The 14657-nt window shown below is 37.4% G+C and overlaps 1 long non-coding RNA gene across 1 annotated transcript; it reads left to right on the forward strand.

Annotated features, from left to right (window-relative positions):
* Positions 1 to 3182: 3182 nt before the first annotated feature.
* Positions 3183 to 10955, forward strand: LOC143047394 (uncharacterized). Its single transcript, XR_012969543.1, has 2 exons — positions 3183 to 3370; positions 3589 to 10955. It is a non-coding gene; the product is annotated as an uncharacterized LOC143047394 (long non-coding RNA).
* The last annotated feature ends 3702 nt before the right edge of the window (positions 10956 to 14657 follow it).

A 14657-nucleotide genomic window follows, 5' to 3' on the forward strand; every position in this document is an offset into this window, starting at 1 on the left:
TTTTGCTGCTTGAATGAAATAGTTTATGATAATAAATGGCAAGAAACCAACACTTTTTTGTTATTTCTGTTTATTTGTTTAAAATTCGGTCGTCTGCTTTTACTCTGCGGGGGAGTAAAATTAAAATCTTTCTATTAATCAAATGTTTGTTACTGATTTTATGTGATTACAAACAATAATGTTGATGAAACTTGAATGGTTTTACGTAATATACAGGTGAGAAACATATAACTGATTGAATCTCTTCTTTTATCTGACAACTACCGATGACGCTGGAATCTCCGTAGAGAAAGATACATGCCGGAAGTAAAATGTTGTCTGGACTGGAATACAAACAAAGTACGGCATTCAGAATTAAAACATACCTTAATTCAAATGCTTCAATATATCGATGCTATGATAGGTAATAGCTTAGGCCGCACTTGTTTCTATAGATTTACTGTTTTGACTAAGACATGGAATGAAACAGGAAAAGTATCTAGTCTCTTAGATTTTTTTTACAACTTATTGTATTCATTTCTTTCTAACTTCAGACACTTCTTCAAAGAATTTTCATTTTCAGAGTACCGACTTTGAATACTACACTTTGAAAGAAGGATAACTGTAAGATTTATTATTTCTGAATTGTTTTTCATTAAATATTGAATTATTCCGCTTGTTAATAGTTTTTTGTTCCGTTTTTTTTTTAAAGTTTTTTTTTCACTGAAAGCTACTGGTTATCTTGTCCAATCGTTTTTGATGTGTTTTGTCATTTGATTTTGCCATGTGATTATGGACTTTCCGATTAGATTTTCCTCTGAGTTCAGAATTTTTGTGATTTTACTTTTTATCAGATCTACATAACTTGCACCATTGTAAGGTATTATTTGTTGCCCCTTTTATCCTAAGTCTTGTAAAGTTCGATGAAAAACATAGGCAATTTGTGTTAGCAGAAATATAATACGATTGTGATCGGGGAATTATTAAAGGAACGAACAAATTGTTTGACATTTTAACAATTCTATCTACTGCTTCTTGATTGAAATAATTTGTGATAATAAAAGGTAAGATACCAAAGCCGTTTTGTTATTTCTGTTTGTTTATCTTAAAGCCAATTGTCTGCTTTTACTCTGTGGGGGAGTGAAATTTTTTTTTTTCTTTTAATCGAATGTTTTTTAGGGAACGATCATTTGATATTCTGGGGGAGGGGGCAGGAGGATTTTGAAAATAAATAACTCAGCCTTGATAATCACAAAAATAAATGGTTTGTTCTGTGGTTTTTTGAAAATAAATAACCTAACATGCAATATGCATTATAAATCAAAAATGTGATTCACATAGTTAAGTCTGTGGCTTCTGTTTTTTGTTTTTAAACTCATGATCAAGTTAAGAACAAAATTACTAGATTACAAAAGGAATGCAACACTAACAGAATAGAGAAGGGCAATTAATGAACAAAAGACAAATAGATAAGAAACATTGGTCCTGAACAATCAGGGGCTACATCTAAGGGAGAACAGAACTTGCTTCTTGCAAGGCACTTGCCGTGAAAACAATTTGATAGTAAGACTAGCATTTGGTTTTCAAATTTCCTACATGAGGCATTTACCTCAATGTAGTTTCGGTCCTGTAATAAAAGTAAGGTAAGTGATCCTGAGAAAATATACCTCAAGTTAAATGAAACCAGTATTTAAATAATATTTATACTTTTATTATTAAAAGACTTGGGAAGTGTTTCCCGATTTTTTTTTTAGGAAAAAGGTGAATTTATGAAGAATCTTGTGCCATCTCATTCTTTCGATTAGACCTGCTGAGTTATTTATTTTCAATACATTGCATGTCAGGTAATTTATTTTCAAACTACCACAGAACAAACCATTTATTTTTGTGATTATCAAGGCTGAGTTATTTATTTTCAAAATCCTCCTGCCAACCAGAATATCAAATGGTCGTCCCCTTACTAATTTTCTGTGATTATAAACAATAATGTTGATGAAACTCGAATGGTTTAACGTAATTTACAGGTGAAAAACATATACAATGTGTATATATATATAACTGATTTAATCGCTCCTTTAATCTGACAACTACCGTTGACGTTGGAGTCTATCTCCGAAGAAGAAAATATATACATGCTGGAAGTAAAATATTGTTTCGACTGGAATACAATCAAACTACGGCTTTCAGAATCAAGATCTTCTTTTAATCATTTACAACATATGTATTAAAACGCTGCTTTGAATAAATAACAGCTACTGCTTGTTGTGTACACGGACGTGACCTGTTTCTACAGCTTAACTGTTTATCTGTGACATGGAATTAAACAGAAGAAGCAGGCATTCAATCAAGCAAATTCATCTCTGCAAATTTGCATTTTTAAAGCAGAACCAATAATTAAGAGGATTTGATATAAACGACTGATCATTGGTATAAGATGTGGTATGATTGCCAATGAGACTACTCTCCACAAGAGACCAAATGACACAAAAATAAACAACTTAGGTCACCGTACGGCTATCAACAATGAGCAACGCCCATACCGCATAGTCAGCTTTAAAAGGCCACGAAATATCAATGTAAAACTATTCAAACAAAAAACTAACGGCCTAATTTATATACAAAATATGAACGAAAAACAAAATTGTAACGCCTAAACAGACGACAACAGCTGAATAACAGGCTCCTGACTTTAGACAGGCACATACAGAATGTTGCGGGGTTAAACATGCATTGCTATCTTCGCATCTCCTCTCTGTGAAGTTTGTTTTGACTCGCGTATTAAGTCATGTTAAGCCTTTTTCAACTGATTTTCACAGTTTGTTCTTAAGATGCACTGTAAAACTACTGTCCCAGGTTAGAGGAGCGTTGGCGCCTTCAAACTAGTTTAACCCCGCCATATGCTGTCCCAAGTCAGGAGCCTGTAATTCTGTGGTTGTCGTTTACAGCTTACTATGCGGTTTGAGTTTTTCTCATTGTTAAAGGCCATACGGTGACCTATAGTTGTTGATTTCTATGTCATTTGATATCTGATTGAAAGTTGTCTCATTGGCAATTATACCGCATCTTCTTATTTTAATGGCTCATTGACTTAGAATAAGATTCCGCATATACATGCATTATACATGTACTCCCCATAGTACACACATGCGTCTCTGTGTCAATTGTTACACTCGCCATAATGTTAGAAATCTCAATATATTCTGGATCACATCCGCAATTATATTCACTGCATAGTCTATTTGATTGGATTTTTAGACATCCGTATTTTCCGGAATTAATCTGGACTTCTCCGTATTTTCACTAGTGCTTACTTTCTCTTCCTCACCGGTCTATTGCAAATGGATGCCACGACAAAACTGCTCTTGCGGATATTGTGACAAATCACCGTCAAGTACGTTTCAAATCAATTATAAACTGTTAAATATATATACCGTTAATTCCGTTAACTTGGATTCTACGTTTATTCAACAATACGAACTGTAATTGTTTATTTCTATGAATTGAACTGAGAATTCTACTTTCGTTTTTGACTTAATATTATTATTGCATTGAACATTCATATATTTCTTTCGTACATATTGTAAAATATTGTATTTTTATTTCTTTCAGTTTACCAAACAATACACGCTCTGTAAAACTCCTGTATCATTTCTGGTGGAATTATAATCTACAATCTTCACCCACAAGTTGTTATTCTTTATAATTTGCCGAGATTGCGATACAGTCCCATGGTTATACTAGCTGAGTCAGGCTCAGCATAGTAAATTGACGACAACCTGTCTTTACATATCCAGACAAGGAACGACAACGTAGCATCGTACATACCTTTACACTGACAGTGGACTACATAGCTTGTGTATACTCGACAGCAACCTAACAACGTTGAGTCAACATGGATCCCAGTCATGAGGAACAACAAGAAGAGATACAGACCCCAGAGGGAAATGTTCCAGATTTAGAACTATTACAAAATCCATCTAATACAATCCAGTCAGATGAAAATCCCGAGGCTAGGCGAGTACGTGACCTCACTGAAAAAGGACAAGGAGCCTTCTCCGAAAAACGTGACAAGTTCTGTCAGGAACTAGAGGCTCTCTGGGCAGACATTGAATCCAAGTTATTGGAAGTAACAACGCCTCCTAACGAGCTCCAGCAACTCCTTACAGCTCAGGACATACTAGTTAAAGCCTGCAATAACTATCGTAGGCTCACAGATGAGTACCTTGACTTTCTGAAAAGGACCAGAACACTGGAGAGTCAAAAAGAAATAGATGCATGTAAACTCTCTTTAGATTTTCGTCTGTCCAAAGTGGAACTGGTCATGGAAAAACTACACGAGCACCGCCTCGCTCTAACAAAGTCCAAATCCACTAAAACAAAGACATCAAAAGGTAAGAAAACCTCACGCAGCAGTAGCTCTAACGTGTCAGACATGTCAAGCCTAGCACGGAGAAAGCGTGCCAAGGCAGAGGCTGCCAAGTCTAAAATAGCCTTTGTAGAGAAACATGCCATTATCCTACAACAGGAAGCAATGTTAGAGGAACAAGCCCTGTTCAGACAAATTGAAATGGAAGAGGAAGCCACACGTAAAAAGGCAGAAATGGAGCAAGAAGTCGCTCAACGTAAAGTTCAACTAGAACAGGAAGCTGCTCACAGAAAAGTTCAACTAGAACAGGAGGCCGCTCACAGAAAAGTGCAATTAGAACAAGAGGCTATGCGCAGGAAGGCTGAAATGCAACAAGAAGCCGCACGAGTAAGCCGGGAAAAGGCCGAGCTTAAAGCCAAATTTAACCTTCTTGAAGCACAAAGAGAAGCTGCAGCCGCAGAAGCCGAGGCTCGTATCCTGGAATACGATGATAGCCAAGCGTATAGCGATCTCCCTGACGAAAAGGAAGACCCGCTCCAGCGCGTGCAAGATTTCGTCAATAAACTTCCTGTATCAACTGTTGTAAAGGAAGTAACAGAACCTCAAAGGAAAAAACAAATTCCTGTTAAGATCGAGCTGAGTCACGACGCACCAGCGTTCGTGCCATCCGTGGCACCGAACTTGCTGTCACAGACATCTGCTGTCTTGCCTTCCAATAATAAGTCACCGGAAGTTACCTTAATCCCAGATCTGGGATTAGTAACTGGCATACAAAGACTAGGCCTTTCAGATGAGAGCCCTACTGAACACCAAAAACAGGGTGTTAAAGAAGCGATCCCTGTCTTACGCACAAAACAAGACTTTATAGAAGAGATCCCTGTTTCACACCAAAAACAAGGCGTACTAGAAGAGATCCCTGTTGCACACCAGCAACAAATCAACCTCACATCGGAGATAACTAGATTCCTCTTACGTAAGGACCTGCTTTTCTCCCGGTTAACAAGCTTTAACGATCGGGCAGAATCCTTCCATACTTGGAAAGCAAGCTTCAAGAATGTGACTGATGAGTTACAAGTCTCTGACTCGGAACAGATCGATTTACTGATCAAGTGGCTCGGTCCAGAGTCTGCTAAACACGCCATTAGCATAAGAGCGTCGAACGCCAATAATCCTACAATAGGTATACAGAGATTATGGAAGAGGCTTGACGAGCGGTATGGTGCTCCAGAAATGTTGGAAGCCTCTCTCATGAGTAAACTTGCCAAATTCCCAACCTTGACGAATAAGGACAACGCACGTCTCTACGAACTGTCTGACATTCTATCTGAAATAGAATATCACAAGGAAAATCCCAAGCTGGGATGTTTGCTAGCATATTTTGACTCCTCGTCCGGGATAAATCCTATTGTTGAAAAATTACCGTACGGACTCCAAGAAAAGTGGACCACAAGGGCTACAAGATACAAGTCCAAATATGAAGTTGCCTTTCCACCTTTCACAGAATTCTCTGCCTTCATCAGGGAAATAAGCAAAACAAAGAACGATCCTGGGTTCATCTTTGGGTCAAAAGCCACACCAAATACAAAAGGTGCTGCGCCAAGGTCTACGCCTTACCCTAAGACTAAAGTTGGTGCTCATAAAACAGCAGTTGAGCAGCAATCTGGAGACGCCAGCAAACAAGGTCTTTGTATTCTGCACAATACAAAGCATTCCTTAAATGAATGTCGAGCGTTCCGAGCCAAGTCAATAGAGGAGCGCAAAGGTCTTTTAAAAGAAAACAATGTATGTTACAAGTGTTGTGATTCTACCACACATAGGAGCCGGGAATGCAATGCACGCATAAGTTGTAAAGAATGTGGAAGTAAACAACACACTACCGCACTTCACATCACTAGACCACAGCAACCTGCAAGTTCACAGTCTAGCTCGCCCAAGCAAGCCTACGGCGGGGAGCCTATAGAATCGGCTGAAACTAAGGCAACCTCAGTTAACTCTACCTGTACTGAGATCTGCAAAGATACATATAGTGGGAAATCTTGTGCTAAAATACTTCCTGTGAATGTTTATCACAAAGATAACCAGTATAAAGTTATTCGCATGTACGCCATCATTGATGACCAAAGCAACCGGTCACTAGCATCGCCCGAATTCTTTAATCTTTTCGACATCAAAGATAAACCGGAGAACTATACCTTATCAACATGCTCCGGCAAAGTAGTCACTTCCGGCAAAAGAGGAAGAGGTTTCGTCATGGAATCAATCAATGGTAATGACAAGTTTGACCTTCCCGTACTGATTGAATGTGATCATATTCCCAATAATAGGGACGAAATACCTACTCCTGAAGTAACAATGCACCACCCTCATTTAAAAGAACTTAGAGGTAGCATTCCACCAATAGAGGAAAATTGCCAAATTCTTCTCTTAATTGGCAGAGACCTTATAGAGGCACACCATGTCCTCGATCAGCGCATAGGACCACCCAGAACTCCATATGCACAACAATTGAAACTTGGTTGGGTAGTGATAGGAGAAACTTGCATTAACAAGCAGCATGTTCCTCTTGAGTTAAATGTCAAAATAACCAACATTTTGCCTACAGGACAACCTTCAACCTTTCAACCATGCACAAGCAAGTTTGACGTCCGGGAAAACTACACAGACCCTGTAACGAAAGACCTACAATCGCCACTCTTTGAAAAAACAAGAGACGATGACAAGCCTGGACAGTCATATGAGGACAAAATGTTCATGAAGCAGATGGACAACGAATTTGTAAGAGACTCGGAAGGAAGTTGGGTAGCACCGTTGCCGTTCCGAGTGCCAAGACAGCCATTGCCAAGCAACAGACAACAAGCTCTTCATCGTGCTAATATGTTAGACATCAGTTTGAATAGAAACCCAGTTAAGCGGGAACACTTTCTTACTTTTATGAGTAAAATCCTAGACAATAATCATGCAGAGCTCGCTCCACCATTGCACGAACATGAGGAGTGCTGGTATTTGCCATTGTTTGGTGTTTATCATCCGAAGAAACCCGATCAGATAAGAGGTGTATTTGATTCTTCCGCCAAATGTAACGGAGTTTCACTTAACAGCGTCCTGCTTACAGGTCCAGACTTGACCAACGATCTCTTGGGAGTACTGCTGCGTTTCAGGAAAGAAATGGTCGCAGTAACTGCAGATGTTCAACATATGTTTCACTGCTTTGTTGTCAGAAAAGACCACCGAAATTATCTGCGATTTTTATGGCATAAAGACAATGACCTACAGAAGAACCTTGTCGAATACCGCATGAGAGTTCATGTTTTTGGAAATAGTCCGTCACCTGCCGTTGCTACACTTGGACTCAGAAAAGCAGCTCAGGCATCAGAACAAGAGTTCGGCAGTCACGTGACTAGTTTTGTTACAAGAGACTTCTATGTCGACGACGGTCTTACGTCATGTCCTACAAAAGAGGAAGCTGTTAAGCTTATGAAGGACACACAGCAAGCATTAGTAAAGTATGGAAACTTAAGGCTTCACAAGTTCGCCTCTAATTGTGCAGAAGTTATGTCTGCGTTTCATTCCAGTGATTTGGCTTCAAATCTTAAAGATCTAGACTTAGAATGCGACAGCAAACCCCTACAACGTAGTCTTGGTCTCAGCTGGGACGTGAACACTGATAACTTCTTATTTCAATTATCATCAGAAAACAAACCGATCACTCGGAGAGGAATTTTATCAACGATAAACAGTCTCTACGATCCTCTGGGATTTTTGGCTCCGGTGATTATACAAGGGAAACTCTTATTAAGGAAAATAGTATCAGAAACCATCGATTGGGACCAACCTCTCACTGATGAGACAGCAGATGAGTGGAAATCTTGGAGAGATACTCTAAAAGCTATCGAAACACTGCGCATTCCACGTACCTACGTGCCGTATCTCAGTAAAACCGCCACAAAGGAGCTACATGTTTTCTCTGATGCATCAGAAAAAGCCATAGCAGCTGTTGCATATCTACGCACGACCGACAGTAGTGGAGAACCAAACATAGGTTTCATTCTTGGGAAAGCTAAAGTTGCACCTACAAGTGGTCATACTATTCCACGTCTTGAACTATCTGCTGCAGTATTAGCAGTCGAGATAACACAGACCATCATGGATAATTTAGATTTACATATAGACACTGTAAAATTCTACACAGACAGTAAAGTAGTCCTAGGCTACATCAGTAACGAGACAAGAAGGTTCTTCATCTATGTCGCCAATCGAGTAGAGAAAATAAGAAAATTTAGCTCTCCAAGTCAATGGAATTATGTACCAACTCACCGTAATCCCGCAGACTCGGGAACAAGGTCCGTACCAGCCCATGGAATTCACAGCAGCGAATGGTTATTAGGACCAAAACAACTTCTTTCCTCAGAACAGAAGAATTCTGAGGATATATACCAGCTAATAGATCCAGAAGAAGATGGAGAAATCCGTGCAACTGTTAATGTTGCAAAAACATTTTCCACACCTGAGCATAAAGGTATCGGAACTGATAGATTCAATCGATTCTCCAACTGGACATCACTTGTCCGAGCGATAGCCTTTTTGGAACGTTTCTCCCGTTTACACGGGTCAAAACAGGCATCATCAATGACTTCTCTGGATAGTTATTCGGATGCCGAAAATTTCATCTTAATATCTGCACAACATGAAGTTTATGGAGATGAAATAGATTGTATAAAACGTCGGGAACAAATTAACAAGCGGAGCCCGATAGCTAACCTTAATCCGTTTTTGGATGAACGAGGACTATTACGAGTTGGAGGCCGTATTGTAAAATCGGACTTAAACCTCCGTGAAAAGAAACCATTGATCGTCCCTGGACGCAATCATGTAGCAACATTATTAGTTCGACACTACCACAACAAGATAAAACATCAAGGTCGCCATTTCACAGATGGAGCGATTCGATCCGCAGGATTTTGGATCGTAGGAGCAAAACGCTTAATCTCATCTATTATTCACAAATGTGTGACATGCCGCAAACTCAGAGGAAAAACTGAGTATCAAATCATGTCTGATTTGCCAGAGGACCGTCTTGAACCTTCACCTCCGTTTACTAACGTTGGAATAGACACCTTTGGACCCTGGACAATAGTTTCACGTAAAACACGTGGTGGATACGCCAACTCAAAACGTTGGGCAATTTTATTCACATGCTTAGTGACAAGAGCTATTCACATCGAATTAATCGAGGAAATGAGTTCTTCGGCCTTCATAAACGCTGTCAGGAGATTCGCTGCTATAAGAGGCCAAGTAAGAATTTTCCGATCTGACCGTGGAACAAACTTTATTGGCGCAATCGACGATTTAAAGATTGACTCAATCAACGTTGAAGATGGACCCTTCAAGAACTTTCTGTACAATTCTGGTACAACTTGGATCTTCAATGCGCCGCATTCGTCCCACATGGGTGGAGCCTGGGAGAGAATGATTGGTATCACCAGGAGAATTCTTGACTCTATGCTTCTAAATGCAGCCGGAAGAAGCCTTACGCATGACGTGCTTAACACACTAATGGCAGAAGTTTCAGCAATTGTGAACTCTAGACCTCTTGTACCGGTATCAACAGATCCAGAGAATCCGTTAATATTAACTCCGGCTATGTTATTGACACAGAAAACCAACTACGTTTTCACTTCAGACCATCTTGGGGAATTCGACAAACGAGATCTCTGTCTTGCCGAATGGAGACGAGTACAAGCTCTGGCCAGTGTTTTCTGGTCCCGTTGGAGGAAGGAATACCTGCCGTTACTACAACAACGACGAAAATGGACCGAAGATCGCCGTGATCTCATCGAAGGAGACGTCATTCTTCTTAAGGACAAAAACATTTGCCGTACCCAATGGCCCGTTGGAATTATAGTGAACTCATTTAAAAGTTCAGACGAACATGTCCGAAAAGCAGAAGTGCGAGTTATCGTTAATGGCAAAGCTACAACCTACACACGCCCTATCGTGGACATGATTCTTCTCATAGAGAACACTCCTGTGTAAATATATGTATATATCTCTGGATTTATATAGTGACATTCATATGTGTTATATCTTATGGAATAATAGTGATATCAGGTAGATTTCAGACGGGGAGTATTCTGGATCACATCCGCAATTATATTCACTGCATAGTCTATTTGATTGGATTTTTAGACATCCGTATTTTCCGGAATTAATCTGGACTTCTCCGTATTTTCACTAGTGCTTACTTTCTCTTCCTCACCGGTCTATTGCAAATGGATGCCACGACAAAACTGCTCTTGCGGATATTGTGACAAATCACCGTCAAGTACGTTTCAAATCAATTATAAACTGTTAAATATATATACCGTTAATTCCGTTAACTTGGATTCTACGTTTATTCAACAATACGAACTGTAATTGTTTATTTCTATGAATTGAACTGAGAATTCTACTTTCGTTTTTGACTTAATATTATTATTGCATTGAACATTCATATATTTCTTTCGTACATATTGTAAAATATTGTATTTTTATTTCTTTCAGTTTACCAAACAATACACGCTCTGTAAAACTCCTGTATCATTTCTGGTGGAATTATAATCTACAATCTTCACCCACAAGTTGTTATTCTTTATAATTTGCCGAGATTGCGATACAGTCCCATGGTTATACTAGCTGAGTCAGGCTCAGCATACAATATAAAATTTGCAAGATATGGCAACCATTCATTAAAAGCAAGATGGTATTTAGAACGCAAGAGTATCGCAAAAATTAAAGTAGTTATTGGGTGTATCTTGCGTGTACAGGCCTTGCCGAAATACCGTAAACAAATTCCAATATTTAAACATAAGTATTCTTTTATTTGAGTGTTTTAGTTCTTTCAATAAAGGACAGAGTGTATAAAGGACAGAGTGAGAAATTCCTTCTTATATTATGAACATCGCCTTTCAAATGATATAAAAAATCGTTGTGAAAAATATGGTTCTGTCTCCTTTGTAGATTATTTTTACCCTTTTGTAACAAAACAATTTTCAATAGTAGTGGACCATGTGGTGCGTTCTTATTACATGCAGCTTAAAATTAAAATTAATCGTCATTTAGCAGTACCTGTCTTATAATAAACTCGGGATTTTTAACAATAATTGCATTACCGTGTCATTTGCTGTTCGTTGTTATTGGCATGGCAGTCGAGTATAGTAAAACTTTCAGGTCAGGCCGGGTACATTGAAGTAACGGACAATTAACAACAAATAATATAATGATGTGTTGTCTTGTTGTTCAAGAAAATATACAAGTAAATTGACTAATCTATGGTTTATCAAAATATATTCCAGGCGAATATTCACATTATACAAAATGTATGATTCAAAGATTCGTCGGTACATCACTTTCACATATCACGAACAGATTGCTTTACATTCCGCATAAAAAAATAAGCAATAGTGTCCAATACTATGCACACAAAAACCACGCAAAGTGTCCAATACTGTATGTACGGACAAAATATCAAAACTAAATACAGATGAACAGTAATGCAACACAACTTTCTATGAATCTATAAGTCCTCACAAGCTCTGCTAAAATCTGCACAAAATAACAGAATCATTTTAACACTTCATATTGTATTGTTCTTTTCTCGCCTTTAATTCTTCTAAACACTAAAACTGAGGGCTCCTATAAACCAATGATCTCCAAATATTCTCCAACTAACCTAAATAATCTCCAAATATTCTCCAACTTACCTAGATAATCTCCATATATTCACCAGCTGACCTAAATAATCTAATTTTATACCAGAACTGTTATCAGTTGTTTTCCCTTGTCCTATTCGAAATTATTACTCGCAAGATTTCTTTTTATTGCTCTCATAATTTAAAGAAATATAAAGTCTTGTTGGTTAACATTAAAAGTCAGACAGCACCAGACCGATGTAGCAAGGAAACAAAGTCAATCGTAATGAATTTGAAATTTGGATCCATGTTTAATGTCCTGACCACATTTTATGGTTTGCCAGCATTCATAACAGTGGGTTTAATGATAGAGTACCTATATATCATACGATATTACATACAGTAGCCAGAATGCTGAGGATGCTATCATAACACGTATCAATGGAATTTGATAGAAAGATTACCTACTACTCTGAACAGATGCTGTATACATATAATCTGTTTGACGAGGTTTCTTTTATTACATCTTAAAGTCGGCAATCTTTTGCGTTACATAGAATCGATCATCTTTAAAGGTGGTCTTCAAGTGCTATTTTTCATGTTATAGCAGGTGTCATTTTTTCAAAATTATTTTTTGACACATCCGATTAAGAATCAATTAAGTAGAGTTTTATCTAATAATATTTATGAAAATAAATAATAAAAAGAGTTGAAATTGAGTTCAGCTTGTCTATAGATAAAGACTTCCGATCATTAAATTATGTCTTCTTTTTTGTAAAGATATATTATACTGAACATATATATTATCTATAACATTAATATTTCCTATCTGAAAAAGACAAAACTTTTTTCATATCTACAGACTTGCAAAAAAAAATATTTTAAATTGGAAGATAATAAGATATAGTAAATTAATCTAAAAGACGTTTTCTGGTAACTTGTGTCGTTCGGTTGCTGTTTCCTAGGTGTATAATCCCCTTATTTCTCATCAAATTTCAAATTCCTATGGATTCTTGTATACTTCATGTACCCGACTTTGCCTGTATAATTTTGTTCGACACAACCCATACATTTATAATTCTGCTGAAAAAAGGGTCATTTTAAGAGAACAATAGGGAGGGGCAAATATTTGTACAACGAAAATAGTTACAGTTTTTAGATATAAAGAAACAAGTTCTTGTTTCAGAACTAAAAGGATTGTGGTTAATTTTTTTAATTAAAAATAACGTAAAGCCACTTGTTAAACTACCGTTATTTTAGAACATTTTAAGCCAACCTCAACTTTGGTGTACGCTTTACAAAGATAAGATTATAATTACAGAATTAAGTGAATTTGAAAGACAGTGTTGTAGTAGCTTTGATTTGATGGTGATTTGAATCATACTGAAAAAAAGATATTTGATCCTTTCAACCAACCGCCCCGTAATGACAAATGTAAAACGAGTAAAACAAATGGCCTGCTTAATGTCGAAAAAAACGAACGAAATACAATTGTGATATACAACAACAAACGACAACCACGGAATTACAGGCTCATGACATGGGACAGGCATATACATAATATACTCCTATCCTTTGACGGTGGTGTAACAATGCGACATATGAACAACTATAAAAATCAGTTGAACAACTATATCTTGTGCACATGCAGTAAACCCCGGGTTTGTTGTTGTCTTGATTTAGAACAAGATTCTGAAATTTTGGTTGAAGATTTTGCAATTTTTCGAAATTTAAGCTCCTTATTATATACATTATAGATATATATAGTAGCCGTTGACCTGTCGATAAATCTAAATTTTCGGGTTATGCAAGTACCACTTCCTCTGAACATTAAAAATGCTTTGCAAAAACTATCTGAAGTACGAAGGCGACCTGTTTCAATGGAAACCTTCTATCTCTATGAAACATTTTCTTGAAGAACCTAGATTGCATTTATAGTTATTTTTTTCTAGTCCTTCATATGCATGGAATATTTGCTACTGGACTTTTAGCAAACAAAAACACTCAGTCATTTGGTCAATCTTTGCATGTTTAAGACAACTTGCAACACATTTGTAGTAGTCTGTTTAGCTTACATGTTGCAAGGAAAAATATCTGCACTATTCGGCATTTTCCAATAGCAGTTTTACTCATTATTATGCATGAACTATTTGACACTCGACATTAAGCAAGCAACAATCAATCAATCAAACCAATACTGCATGGTCAGCTATAAAAGCCCCCGAAATTAGAAATGTAAAACAATTCAAGCGAGAGAAAACTAACGACCTGATTTGAATACAAAAAAAAAAACAATGAACGAAATATAAATATGATATACATAAAAAATGCAAACCAATAAAGAACATACTTCTGACTTGGGGCAGACACATACAGAAGGTTGCTGGGTTACACATGTTAGCGGGCGCCCGAAATCTCTAGACTACTGGATTACTCATCATATAGTGTTTGACATTTATCCATCGTATTAGACCTATGTTGACCTCTTGATATCCAATGCATAATCTGCGTGTTAGGATGCTGTCTCAATGACGTTTATCCAGCATCTGCTTTAAATTCTATTCATTCTATTGAGTGTGTGATTTTTATTTGGACGATTAAGAGCTCGCCATTTTTTGTAGATACCAAGTTTCCATTAAACATTT

This window comes from Mytilus galloprovincialis, chromosome 10, assembly GCF_965363235.1.
Source record: "Mytilus galloprovincialis chromosome 10, xbMytGall1.hap1.1, whole genome shotgun sequence".
Taxonomy (NCBI): domain Eukaryota; kingdom Metazoa; phylum Mollusca; class Bivalvia; order Mytilida; family Mytilidae; genus Mytilus; species Mytilus galloprovincialis.